General features: G+C 41.3%; 1 pseudogene; it reads left to right on the forward strand.

Annotated features, from left to right (window-relative positions):
• Nucleotides 1-446: 446 nt before the first annotated feature.
• Nucleotides 447-4,054, forward strand: LOC133775085 (AP-1 complex subunit mu-2-like; annotated as a pseudogene).
• Nucleotides 4,055-13,248: the final 9,194 nt, after the last annotated feature.

Here is a 13,248-nt window from a genome sequence, read left to right on the forward strand (position 1 = left end):
AATCACAGCACGCTGTATGCACTTGCTTGTGTGTTTAGTCATTTATCTACCCACTTGTCTATATTCATCTCCCATAGCCACCTCACATTTTGTGCAATGAAACTAGCCCAGCCCTGAGAGGAAACTTTGCAGATGCTCTACATATTGAAATCGCCTTCAGGCTCACAAATTCCTTTAACTCACACACATTGACTGTAAGGCTGCCACAAAACACAACAAACACCAGAGTTTGAGGAGAGGTTTATTGTTGGGTAGGGGATGCCCAACAGACTGGAGAGAAAGAGTGAGAGAGTAAAAGAGCAGATTTTTCTAGAACAGGTCCTGTTAAACCTTTGCCAGGGCAAGCAGGAAAGTAGGAGCAGCAAATCCCATTAGGGTAGGGGTGGAGCTGACACTGGTTGTTGGGCAATGGGGCTTAGGACTGAAGTCCACTATGCAAGGTGGCGATGGGGGCCATGGCCCAAGACGGTGTCCGGGTCATAGATGGCACAACAGGTAAGACTGCACCATTTTACTAACACTGACTCAATTTGCAAATGATTAAAATGCTCAATCTTGAGCAATCTTCAGGCTTTTCAGGGGAAGCTGGCAGGGACTCTTCTCCCCTCTCCCAATTTGGGATTTCAGTGAACTCAGTCCAGTCATGGGCCTGTGGTCAGTTTTCTTAGATCTATCCCTGTATTTCCATCCTTTCTCTCTCCCATTGATGTAAGATTGCCTCCCCTTTTGTGCTAAAGATTAGAACAAAACACACATTGTCATAACAGATGCCATTATTATCTGACTTGAGATACGGAAGAAAACAGTTGTTTAAGACTTACTCTCTCCTGGATACCAAATGCAAGTTTCTAGGAAATTCCCATGTTTTGGGAAATTCTACTACCATTTCTTGACATCAGAAATGTGCCTTTCCCTTTAACTAGCAGTAAATACCTCCCTCCTCAAACTCTGGCTTTCCAGATATTCTACCCTACAGGGATGCAACTTGTAGAATTCATTGGCCCGATTCAAGACCTCTTGAACTAGGATTAAAGAACTCCCAGACAGCTTTCTCAGTTTGTCCTATCAAACCGGCCAGTGCTTAGTAACCCATATTCCACTGCCTTCCTGAAGTATGAAATCCGGCACCTGTCATTTCTGTTATCCCAGCATAGGAAACATACTTCCATGTCTGTAAATGTTCCCGAGAAATCCTCTCACATTTGGCTTGAAGCACAGAGAAAACAATAACAACATGCAAAATTCTGTCCAAAGAACCCAGTTTAGGAAGCTTCATTGATTCCCCACTCTTGAAGCATTTTTGCATTCCACAGATAAGTGGTGGGGTGAAGACAGGGAGCCAGTTTCTCCCTGTTTCTGTTTAAATAATGCCATCAGAGTTCAAATAATGCAACCTTGCCCTGGAGCTTCACATCTACCATATCTCCGTGTCACTGTAGAAACGGAAAACTCTTACATAAACTCTTCAGTCTCACAGTCAAAGATACTTGGTGCATCTATGTCTAAGCAAATGCATGATCTGATAAATGAACATTTATCACCCCCTTCTGTTGGTTCCCCTGTCCTGGTAGATAATTAGATTTAAAAATGGGAAAATTGACGAATGGACTGCTGAATGGATGGTTGAATGGATTATAATAATAGATCCCTGCTGGCAGCTTGCTGGTACTCTTGAGACTTATTTCCTTTACTGTGTTACAAGAATTGGGCTGGATTTGCAGTTAAGTGTTCTAACAAATCCTAGGTAATGACCATTCTTTCTACCCACAAAGTTTACCTCCCTCTGTCCTAAATTGATCAAATCACGTGAAAAAAAAAAAAAACCCTAGTAATATACTTCCTGCTGAAGCATATTTAAGGCCATTAAGGAAAAAAAAATCTAATTGTGAAAATGTCAGGTGCTACTCCAAATAAAAAAAATAAACCTACTTATCAGGGATTCTAGGGCTCACTAATGACCTCTCCTTTGTTCCTTTCTGATTCCACCAAAGACAAATTTAATGATGAAGCTTAATATCTGAGAATTCAAGGTGTCTGATTTTTCCTCGCACTGTTTCCTTTCTGGAAAAAAGTATGCTTTATAAATTCTCACTTCAATGATAATTTATTAAATATTCATCGTGTTAGAAATACTGTCGCAGACCCTTGAGATATAAACATAAGAGACAAAACACTACACGAAATGCCTTTATATTGGCATGAATAGGGTAAGTTGAGAGTATTAAAAATAAGGGAGTGAAAGAAATAAGGCAGTTTTCACACATATTTAAACCATAATTGAGATTGAAAGGAATTCCAGCAAGGATTTGGAAAGATCAGAAAAGGAGGAAGGACATTGCTGGTTAGAAAACAGCATGAGTCAATTCATGGACATCGAAATTAAAAGCAGCATTTCTTTAGAATGAAACTACTAAAGAAGAGAGGATTTGGGGGATAGTAATCCTAAAGGAGACGAAATGAAAGTTTGAGGTAGGATTGTGTAAGAACTGTATAAAAGAGGCTACATTTCTCTTGCTAGTGGCCCAGAGATGATAGAAGTTTTAAGAGAGAAAACACTAATATGGGAAAATTTTTCTTCTGAAAATTAACTCTGAAAAAGTAAAAATGATTACTGAATATTGGAAGTAACCAATGCTTAGAAAAATCTGTTGCATCATCTACTCACTCATAAAATACCTACTGACCACCACTGATGATGCTTTAGAACTTTTGCTGGGGCTCTACCCTACTGAATCTGTCACAAATTGAAAGTGTCGTGGTTGAAATTGCATTGTTTCCCTCCCCACATCCTGGATCTGTCGCCTGCCACCTTGTCCACTTTGGGAGTCTTCATTCTCAATGTCAAGGACAAGTGCCTGATCAGCTGCAATTACAAGGGTGCCATGGCCATGAGCAAGACCGACCGCTTCATGCTCCCTGCTCATGCAGCACAAGGAGGAGGGCACCCTAACCCAGCTGCTGAGCTGCAGCTGGGCCCACTTCCTGTGGATCAAGCACAGCAACCTCTACTTGGTGGCCATTCATGCTGAAAAGCACTAATGCCTCCCTGGTATATTCCTTCCTCTCGTGGAGATCTGCTGCAAGTACTTCAAGGAGCTGAAGGAGGAGAGCATCCGTGATAGCTATGAGCTATTGGATGAACTCAGGGACTTCGGCTTTCCCCAGACCACTAACAGCAAGATCCTGTAGGAGTATATCATGCAACAGGACAACAAGCTGGAGACCAGCAAGTCGCTGGTGCTGCCCACTGTCACCAATGCTGTGTCTTAATGCTCTGAGGGCATCATGGACAAGAAAAATGAGGTCTTCATCGACATCATTGAGTCTGTCAACCCATTGGTCAATGTCAATGGCAGGGTGATGCTCAGTAAGATTGTGGGCACAGTCAAGCTCAAAGTGTTTCTGTCAGGCATGCTGGAGCTGCAGCCCAGTCTCAATGACCAACTACTCTTTGAGCTCACTGGTCTTTCAGGAAGCAAAAACAAGTCCATGGAGCTGGGGGACATGAGGTTCCACCAGTGCACACAGCTCTCCCACTTAGACAGTGACTGCAACCATCTCCTTCTCCTCCCTGGATAGTCACTTTGAGCTCTTGCCCTACCATTTTCACAACCAGGGCAAACCTCTGGTCTGGATCAAATCTGTCATTGAGAAGTTTTCTCAGAGCCATGTGGAGATCATGGTCAAGGCCAAGGGACAGTTTAAGAAGTGGTTGGTGGCCAACAGTGTGGAGATCTCTGTGCCTGCCCCAGTGATGCAGACCCCCCCACCATGCTTCAAGATCAACATGGGCAGTGCCAAGTCTGTTCCAGAGAAGAATGTGATCATTTGGAGCATCAAGTCCTTCCCAGGGGGCAAGCAGTACCTGATGTTAGTCCATTTCGACCTCCCCAGCGTGGAGGAGGAATTGGAGTGCTGGCCCCGACTGATGTCAGGTCTCATATCCCTTACTTCACTGTCTGGGATGCAGGTCCAATACATGAAGATCACTGAGAAGAGTGGGCGCAAGGCCCTGCCCTGGGTCTCCTATATCACCCAGAATGGTGAGCGGTAACTTCCTACCTGCTAGGAGGGAGATGTTGAGTCTTCAATGTGTGGGGCCTCTCCCAGGCCCCTGGCTAGCAGATTTTAGTTGGAGAGCAACGTGTGTGTGTGTGTGTGTGCGCGCACATCTATGTTTCACTATTTCTAGTTCCCAGCACCTGGCCCCTCCTCACCTATTCCTCTATGTATGGGCTGGGTATGGGTGGGGAGATGGTCCCATTCCCTGACCCCTTTGCTCTTGGGGCTGCTCCACCCTCCACCCTGATTTTGGAGGAATAGAAGAGGGGCCTAGAGTTCCCCTCAGGAATGCCTTCTCGGCACTGACCTGCCTTAGCAGGTGTCAGGAACCCTCCTCCTCCTTTATAGCTACTGATCCCGGAGACCCTGCTGCTCCCCTTCTCTGTTTTAGAGTGTCATTAAAACAGTGCATCTTAAACAGTGCATTTAATACAACCTAGCCGATTGAACAATGTAGCTGTCATGCTCAGACCACTTATCTTAGGCTACACTTATATTTGTCTAAGCAGAGTATAGTATTACATATTGTTAGCCTGGGAAAAGATCAAAATTCAAAACTGGAAGCATGGTTTCTAGTGAATGCATATCATGTTCACACCACGGTAAAGTAAAAAAAAAAAAATCATAAATGACCCATCATGTGTTGGGGACCATCTGTTTATTCCAGGCCATAGAATAGGAGCTACAGATAGAGGAGTAAATGAGGCAGACAGTCCTTGCCCTTGGGAAATTTATAAATTCTAATCAGAGAGCGAGGTCCTAGAGAGTGATTAGGGGAGAAAGGATGTTATAATACAAACAACTTCCGTACAGGGTGATAGGAAGAAGTGCTGCTTTAGGTTATGCAGCTGAGGAAAATGTTTCTCAGAATACAAACAATGGACATACAAACAACCTGGAAAACTTCTCATTTTAAAAATTCCCAGACCCCCAGTTCCTTAAGCAATGAATCAGAATTTCTGAAAGTAGTATCTGGGACAATGCAGATTTTAACCAACTCCCCAAGATGATTCTTAACCACACCAAAGTTTGAAAACCTTGGGCTTTAGGAGACTAATTGGAGAAATATTGTGCAGGTGAAGGAATATCCGAACAATAAGAAAGGAAGCACTCCAGGAGACTTCAAAGACACCAAGGAGATTCAAAAACTCTTGGAAAATGGATTTAAAACTTTATTTGGGCACAAAAACTGAAATCCCCCCCTGCATTGCTTTTCCTAACACAATTTCTACAAAGTTTTGGAACATCCCTTGTATTTAGAGAGTAAGATTAAAAAGAGGAAAATAAGGTCCAACTTATCGATCTCATTGTATGTAATTGATTGACAAATAATTTAATGGGCATGATGAGCAAATTCGTGCTGAGGTTTTAAACAATTTATAGTACTTTGATATATTAATCCCTTTGCTTGCAAAACATTTCACATTCTAACTGAATGTGATTTATTAAGGAGTAAATCTGTAAATGTACAAATTTAGGCTCCTGACAGGTGGAAAAAAAGATATTTCAGGCTGGCACAAACAATTATGATGAAAGTGAAGTATAATGCAAAAGCACACAGATGATGGAGCAGGCAGACAATTTAATTCTAGGGGGAAAAATACAACTGCCATACTTCAGTTTAAATGCTGCTCTAGCAGCATGAATAATTTTTTATACTAAATATTTGAGTTCTCCTGGGAATTAATGTAATTGCAAATGTTGAAGGAAAATTTATGATCAACACAGGCCCCCAGCAGAGTCCTCATTAATCCCTAACATTGAGTTTCAAATTCAAAACCACCAAGAGTCTGAATATATGGCCTAATGGTGATGGTATAGGTTGTTTTTTTTTTAATTTTTGCAGTGGTTATGAAAGATTCCATTAGACAGACAACACTGAAAATGTTTGCTTTAGTGTACCCCATGGTACATCAGGGGAGTGCTAACAAAAATCAATTTTATCTGTGGGCTGTTTATATGTCCAGGATCAAAACTGCATATACTTAAATGCATATTAATGTGGTAGAGTATAATGATACTGCAGTCTGTTATGACACTACATGGTTTACTATATTAATGAATTTTGCAAAATCATTTTATGGTTATTATGCCATTTGGGTATGAGAAAACTGAAACTCAGAGTTTACATAACTAGCTCCGCCACACAGACATTAGTAGCAACAGGGCTCAGAGCCCAGAATATCAGCATAGGATTTTGACAAAATGTCCAGTGATCTTTCAACATGAAGCCCCATATTTTAGGTAACGGAAGGAAGAAGAACTATGCCTTGGAATCCCTTTCACATTTGTTTCTCCCTGTCTTTTCCTTCATCCTTTTTGCTGTCCTCTTTCCTTTTAATTCCTGGTCTGCCCTCCCATGCATTTGTTAAACCAATGTTGCACCTTATCTTGGACTCAGCCAATAAGAAACTGTTCAGGTTTCCATTTCTTTGGTGTCATTCTGGAACCTGAACTTCTTTCTTAATTTCTTTTTTTTTTTGACCCACTCTTGGAAGGTCCAGTTCTTGGCAAGGTGTAGCCCTTGATCAGTGACCTTAAAGATTTATACCCACCAGAATTCAAATGCTTCTTAGTAGCTGAGGTTCTTCTCCTGCTCTCTAGCCTTTAGGTTCACCTCAGAGTACAGGAAGGGTCAGCCTTGAGCACAGATGGATGCTAAATAGTGACAGTATCCTGCCTGGCAGTTTTTGCTTGTTCTCATATTCTCACTCTCTATTCTTTGTTTTGATTGGAGATCACAAATGACATAATAGCTAAATTCTGCATTATCCTGATGTGTTTTGTTCTCTTCCTCTTATTCCTCCTCCTTTTGCCTCTTCTTTTTTTCTTCTTTTTCTTCATCTTCTTCTTCCCTGATAGGACCACGTATGCAATCTGCACATTGCTACTACTCTGCCCCTCTCCATCATCTTACATAAGACCAGCTTCACTTACAGACTTGATCCTCCTAGGTTCTGAAAGCATTTGATCTGAAACTCCTCACCTATTTCCAAATTGTTCACTTCATTCCCTGAAATAATTTTCCTCGCTTCTCTACCTTATGTTGACATGATCTCCTCAGGGACAGGAATTTCACTTTTTGATGTCTAACACTCAGCCTTAACTCTGTGAACCTTAGCTTATTGTACTTCTTTAGATACAAATCACATATTCAACTGCCAGTGTGTAATATATGATTCATTTAATTTTAAAAGGTTTTCAACTATTACACCACATTAATGATTATTAATTATGGTTGGTGGTTTGTGGTATTTCTTTAATAATTTAACATATTTATCAAAGAAAAAAACAAAAATTTTTGTAATCCTTACTTCACCAACTCCCTTACAGTTGAACCCTGATGCTGCCATTCACTGAGTGCCACTAGATATATCCTTTATTTTTCTACAATGACAAGACATAATTTACTCGTATTACTGCAGTGAATTATAGCCTAAGATACTTCTTTCTGAAGACAATGTACTCTAATGCCATTCCAGGGAACAGTGCTTTGATCAGTGGAATTAGGTTTGGTGTTTGTGGATCAGACACCAACTCTCTAGCTCAGTCCAAAGTAGGTCATGTGCAAAAAATCAATTTCGGAGTCACATCTGTTCAAGATCAAGCATAAGAAGCACAAGTGTGGCATTGCTGCTCCAAGACTCTGATTTGTTTTCCCTGCTCTGGACTGTGATGTGTAAGAACTACCTCTCTGAGCCTGCTCTATGGCCAAAAGACTTCACTTCTTATGCTACATCCATTTATCTCCTGCTCACTCATTGTGTCCTGCTTAAAAGTAGCCTTCTCAGTCAGATCTGTCCTCAATCTCCAGTTTAGGTCAGGCAGCTTCCATTACCTGCCCCTTTTCCGTTTCTAATTAGTTGTCCAACGTCTGTCTCCCCACCAGGTAGTCGGCTATGTGGAAATGGGGCACCAATCCATCTTATTAATTGCAGCATTGTCAGGTCTAGGCCACTGCCAACCATAGAATATGCATCAAGCATTTGTTCAAAGAAACATGGAAAGAAACAATACTTATAGGGGTGCTCAAGGGAAGAGCAGGCAAAACAACAGGCGTGAGTGGGGCTGAGGGGCAGTGGTCCAAACAATTACAATTCCCCAGAGTGTCTATGCACCTACCAATATTCTTGAGCTTTTAGCCTCCCATTGCTCACCAGTGTGTGTATTTAATGTCCTCACCTTTCGCCAGAGATTCTTAATGAAACTACCAGGGGAAATATTCACAAAGAGATGATTATGACTTCTAATTATTAATATCATGGGAATGTGTGAAAGGAAAAGTCAGTGCCTCTCCTGCAGCTGGAGAAAACATTCAATTCTCAGTAATGTCTGCCTAATAAATCAGGACATCAACAAAGTTAATTAACTGGAAAGCACATGACTTGGAAAACCCCATTAAACCTCTTCTAGATTAAATGCTGATGAGGGGCTGAACCAAGACCCATGTTTAATCACTGGCTTTGCATTCAATCCTCTGGAACAGCAAAAGTTGGTCACTGGTGAAGCCACCAGGTCACACCAATGATAAGGAACAACCTTTCGGATAAATGAGTTACAAGCACTTGGAAAAGCTTTATTTCAAATGTTCTCTGAAGGAAAAGCCTCTGGGGAAAGCCAACTCAATGATTTATCTTTATTAGACATATTTTTGTACTAGACTAGATATAAAAAAGTTGGCGGTGCTCATTGAAGATAATTAGGAAATGCAGTTTAAACATCATCACACTGTGGAAGTTTGGTTAAATTTTATGATGCTTGTCACACACAGAGAAATGGTAAGTGTAGAATTCAGGGCTTCTGTGAGATCTCAATTTTTTTAAAACCTAACAAATGGAAGTTGGTGTGGTACGGAGGGTTAACAGCCACTGCTTGAGATGCCAGCTTTCCATATCAGAGTGCTGGTCAAGTTCTGGCTCCTTTGCTTCTGATCCAACTTCTTGCTAATGTATTCTGTGAGTCTTTTCCACCCCCAGAAAAGACATGGATGGAGTCCAGGGGCCCAAGGACTTGTGACATCTTCTACTGCTTTCCCAGGCCATAGCAGAGAGCTGTATCAAAAGTGGAGCAGCCAGGACTCGAACCAGTGCCCATATGGAATGGCAGCACTGCAGGCGGTGGCTTTACCTGCTACACCACAGCGCCAGCCCCTCAAACAACCTTTTCATGTCTCTTTCCTTTTCATCATACAAAGGAATTGAACTATATGGTTTCCAACATCTAATCAAGTTCTCATTTTTCAGTAGTTTAAAAATTAAGGAGCCAGCTTAATTTATCTCCATCCCTTCACACTTAGAAAATAAAAAAGATGACTTAATAGTAGCTGGCAGGAAATTTCTCTGTCTCCTGTCTGCTCATCCTGCCTCCAGGGAACAAGAGTAATCACTGTGAAAACAGGACAGAGAGCACAGGATCCTAAATGGTTATTTCTCCCGGCTCCCTGACCCTCATAATACCTTTCTTTCCTTTCAAGTATGCACACATTTAGTGAACTAGAACTTGTGAGTCATACAGAGAGTAACCCAGCACAGATATATTTTAAACCATGTCCAATATGACAAGGGCAATTAGGAGCAGACCTGGTTTGTGGAGCCAGTTGGCCTTTCTTTCACATGTACAACAATTTAATTACAAAGAAAACTGTTACCCAGGATCCAGGGCACAGGGGAAACAAAAACAATATAGGAAAAAACTGAAACAGTGGCTAATCTTTCCATTTTCTGAAAAGTACAGAAATAGGGGCTGGCTTTGTGGCAGAACAGGTCAAGCCGGTTGGAGTCCCAGCTGCTCTGCTTCTCATCCAGCTCTCTGATAATTTGCCTGGGAAAGCAGCAAAAGATGGCCCACATACTTAGACACCTGCCACCCACATGGGAGACCAGGATGGAATTCCTGGCCAATGAAATCGGCTTGACCCAACCCTGAACGCCACTGCCATTTGTGGATTTGCAGAGTGAACCAGCAAGTGGATAATTCTCTCTCTCTCTCTCTCCCTCTCTCCCTCTCTCCCTCTCTCCCTTTCTCTTTCTTTCCCTTTCCCTTTTAAATAAATAAAATTTTTAAAAAGCACCAATATGAAGGATCTTCAAAATATTCATGGAAGGAAGACTTCCAAGATGGTGGAATAGACCGCATTCTTGACAGAGGAAAAAAGAAAGGAATAGATAGCTTCAGGTCCAATCGAGTAGCAAGGAAGAGCAAGGGACTCCAAAGGTGAATATCAAGAACCCGTTGGGATAGATTTGAAATGGCATCACAAAGGACCAGAGCCAAACAACAACTGGGACTCTGGCACAATGGCAAGAAGGGATCCTTATTTCAGGCTAAAAGGTAAAGGGGAGTGACTCCTCAGAACTCATCTGTATGGTCACCTTCGTAAGAGGAATCCACAGGCACCACAGACTAGGAGCTCGGTGAGGAGAGGTGCCTGGAGATCTCATGATGGGTTGATTTGAATCAGAGTAGACACTCTTGTTATATCCTGTACAGCCCCAAAGCAGCAATGTGGCACCCTCTTGAGAAAAGTGTCACTGTCAGAATCCTCACTTGCCCTAGAGGAAAGAAGTCCCTGCATACCCCTGTCCATTTATCCCCACAGACATTAGCAAAAAATACTAAATCCTCATGAATCCAATAGACTGAGCAGAGCAACAGGGAACTCATCAAGGATGTCCATGCAGTACTCTGAACTACAAACCTCCATAAGATTAGCAGAATATTTTCAATTCAGAAATTGTACAGGCTATGAGACATCGGAATGACATATTCCACTTTCTGAAAGAAAAGAAATGCCATCCAAGAATATTTTACCAAGTGAATATATCTTTAATAAATTGGGGAGAAACAAATACAAGTAAAAGTTGAAGTAATTCATCACCAGTGAAGACTTGCTGAAGATTCTTAAGGGTGTCTTTCATGAAGAAAAAAAGACAAGAACCATCAGAAAACTCATTAGAAAAATAACAAATGATATCAGAATGAGGAAATATTAAAGAAAACAGGGGATCAAGCCATTAATTATCATTAATAACTATGAATATAAATGTACTAAATTCTCCAAACAAAAGAGTCAGATTAGCTGAAAGTGTCTAAAAAACAATTAATATATTGCCTATAAGAAACTCATTTGGGGGTTGGTGCCATGGCGCAGTAGGTTAATCCTCCACCTGCAGCGCCAGCATCCCATATGGGCACCAGTTCTATTCCCGGTTGCTCCTCTTCCAATCCAGCTCTCTGCTATAGCCTGGGAAAGAGTAGAAGATGGCCAAGTGATTGGGACCCTGTACTGGCATGGGAGACCGGGAAGAGACTCCTGGCTCCTGGCTCCTGGCTTCGGATAGGCGCAGCTCTGGCCATTGTGGCCATTTGGAGAGTGAACCAACAGAAGGAAGACCTTTCTCTCTGTCTCTCTTTTGCACTGTCTGTAACTCTACCTGTCAAATAAATAAATAAATAAATTTAAAAAAAAAAGAAAGAAAGAAACTCATTTGACCATTAAAGACAGAGACTGAAAGTGAAAGGATGGGTAAAGGCATTCCAGGAAGATGAAAACAAAAAAGTGACAGAGGTGGCTTCCCAGCAACAGAAAAAAATAGATTTTTTTAGACAAAAGTTGTAAAAAGGGACAAAGATTTTTGCCACATAATAATCAAGGGCTCAATTCAACAAGAAAATATGACAATTATAAATATTTATGCACCTAATGCCAAAGCACTAGTTTTATAAAATAAACATTATTAAGAAATTTTTTGAGATTTATTTTATGGATTTGAAAGGCATAGTTTTATATATAGAGAGAGGGAGAGTCAGAAAGATACTTCCCATCTGCTTGTTCACTCCGCCCAGATGGCCAGGACAGCCAGGGCTGGGCCAGGCCAAAGCCAGGAGCCAGGAGCATCTTCTGGATTTCCCACATGGATGGCAGGGGCCCAAACACTTGGACTATCCTCTGCTGCTTTTCCCAGACCATTAACAGAGAACTGCTTTCTAAGTGGAGCAGGTGGGACTCAAACAGGTGCCCATATGGGATGCTAGCACTGCAGGGGGCAGCTTAATCCACTATGCCACAACTCCAGCACCAGCCCCCACTATTAGTTCTACAGGTAGTGATAAGAGCCAGTACAATAATAGTGGGGGACTTCACTATCCCACTTCCGTCAATTGACGGATCATGTAGACAAAAAAAATTACAAAAACATCAAAGTTAAACTATATTATAGACTACGTGGACCTAACAGACACTTATAGACATTCCATCCAACAGTTATAGAGTATACGTTCTTTTTGGCACTATGTGTAAGTACATCATATATTGTCATAAAACAAATCTCAATTTTTTTTAAAAATGTAAATCATATGTTTCTTCTGATCACATGGACTAAACTTGAAAACAATAATAAAATGAACTTTAAAAATTGTACAAATGGGGCCGGCTCTGTGGCGCACTCGGTTAATCCTCCACCTGTGGTGCCGGCATCCCATATGGGTGTCGGTTCTAATCCCAGCTGCTCCTCTTCCAGTGCAGCTCTCTGCTGTGGCCTGGGATAGCCGTGGAGGATGGCCCGAGTGCTTGAGCCACTGCACCCACGTGGAAGACTCGGAAGAAGCTCCTGGCTCCTGGCTTCAGATACGCATAGCTCTGGCGGTTGCGGCCATTTAGGGAGTGAACCAACAGAAGGAAGACCTTTCTCTCTGTCTCTCCCTCTCACGGTCTGTAGCTCTACCTTTCAAATAAATAAATAGAAATCTTAAAAAAAAAAAAAAAGGAAAGAAAGAAATCAAATGATTCTTGTTTGCAGATGACATGATTCTACACGGAGAGAAACAGACTCAACAGCCTATCGGAACTGACACATGAATTCAATAAATTTGTAGCATACAAAATCAACACACAAAAACCAGTACCATTTATATACACCAATAACGAAATTGCTAAGAAAGAAATTATAACAGCAATCTTACACAAAATAGTCACAAAAAATACAATACCGTGCAATAAATTTAACCACTACTAAAAATTATAAAACACTTATAAAAGAAAAAGACTTCCCATGTTCATGGGTTGGAAGTCTTTAATATTGTTACAATGTCAATATTACCCAAAGCAATTTACAGATAGAGTGCAATTCCTATCAAAATACCAATTCCATTCTTCACAGGGTCAGAAAAAATAATCTCCCAAATCAC

This window comes from Lepus europaeus, chromosome 16, assembly GCF_033115175.1.
Source record: "Lepus europaeus isolate LE1 chromosome 16, mLepTim1.pri, whole genome shotgun sequence".
Lineage (NCBI taxonomy): Eukaryota > Metazoa > Chordata > Mammalia > Lagomorpha > Leporidae > Lepus > Lepus europaeus.